The following is a 1,607-nucleotide window of genomic DNA, read 5'->3' on the forward strand; positions in this document are numbered from 1 at the left end:
CTGTGGACACGCCCCACTTCCTGTGCTTGCAGGTGTCTGCCTTGGGTGATCTCTTCCAGAACCAGCTGTGACCGCCGTCTCAGGGGTAGCCCTCAAGGAAGCGCTGCTGAGCCCTGGTGAAGCAATACCTCTGCTCCCTGGCCCTTGGGGAGGCCAGCTGTGGGGCACACGTCCTGCTCTGGCGCCCAGAGTTTCCCGCAAGCGCCAAGCCCCCGTCACCCACTGAAGTAGCTGGTGGCTCTTCCTTCTGGCTTCTGCCCTCACTGCCCCGCTGCTGTTCCCCTCACCTCCCACATACACCACTTCTGGGAGCACCCATAACGAGATAGGGGCCCCTGGCACCAGGACCGCATTCAACACACCACAGCATATCCAAAAGAATCAATGAGTCTTAGATCTCAAAACAAAACCAAAACAAAACAAACAAAAAAACCTTTGAAAATATTTTTTTAATGTAAATGCAAAATAGCTGCTTTGATTATTACCTCATTAACTGGTCAAAATGGTGGCTTTCCTAAGCTTCTTAAAAATTCTGCAACCTTGGGGCACCTGGGTGGCTCAGTCGGTTGAGCCTCTGATTCTCGATTTCTGCTCAGGTCATGATCTCAGGGTGGTGGGGTCCAGCCCCAAGTTGGGCTCCACTTGGGGGTATGGAACCTGGTTCAGATTCACTCTTTCTCTCTGCTCCTCCCCCACCCCCTCTCCCTTCCCTGTGTGCGCACGCGCTCTCTCTCTCTCTCTCTCAAAAAAAAAATCCTCCAACCTTTTCTGAATGCAGCATTCTGTCCTTAACCTTTGGGGGGGGGGGGAAATTAAATGATTACTAAGAAGGAATGGGATTTTTCCATCTCAAAGTTGGCTATCACAAGGCATAGTTGTGTAGATGCTGCCACATTGTGACTCATTTTGAACTCATTTGACATGAGTTGAAGAGTGGATTTGAGTCACAAAATAATTTCTTTTTGAGCCCCAAACATGAGCCCTAATGTTCAGCTGAGTTACTGATTGGATCTGTGTGAACTTGAATAATCACTTACCCTATTTTGAGCCTGTTTTTAAAAAAACAGCTTAGAAAATAACACCTCTGCTTCCTTACCCTTCATCACAGAGAGATGATGACAGAGAGACAGTAAAATACTATAGTAAAATGTTAGTGAATTTTCTCTAACAAATAATGGCTGAGGCTTGGTATGTGGGCTGTGTTCCACACAGTCTATTCAAAAACAGTGAGTAATTCTGAAAGCCTGAATGGTGATTTTTAACTGCTTAGGACTGCTGTGACCAACAGGGCAAACTCAGATACATTTTCTTCAGCCTTTAGTCTTTAAAATTAAAAAAAAAAAAATTGATTGCCAGTGTTTAAAACCTGGAAAATTTACTGTAACAATCTAGGTTCTGTTATCTCTCTCTTTTTTTTTAATGTTTTTATTTATTTTGGGTACAGAGAGAGATAGAGCATGAGAGGGGGAGGGGCAGAGAGAGAGGGAGACACAGAATCTGAAGCAGGCTCCAGGCTCTGAGCTTGCTGTCTGCACAGAGCCTGATGCGGGGCTCGAACCCACAAACGTGAGATCTGACCTGAGCCGAAGCCGGCCGCTCAACCGACT

This window comes from Suricata suricatta, chromosome 10 (assembly GCF_006229205.1).
Source record: "Suricata suricatta isolate VVHF042 chromosome 10, meerkat_22Aug2017_6uvM2_HiC, whole genome shotgun sequence".
NCBI lineage: Eukaryota > Metazoa > Chordata > Mammalia > Carnivora > Herpestidae > Suricata > Suricata suricatta.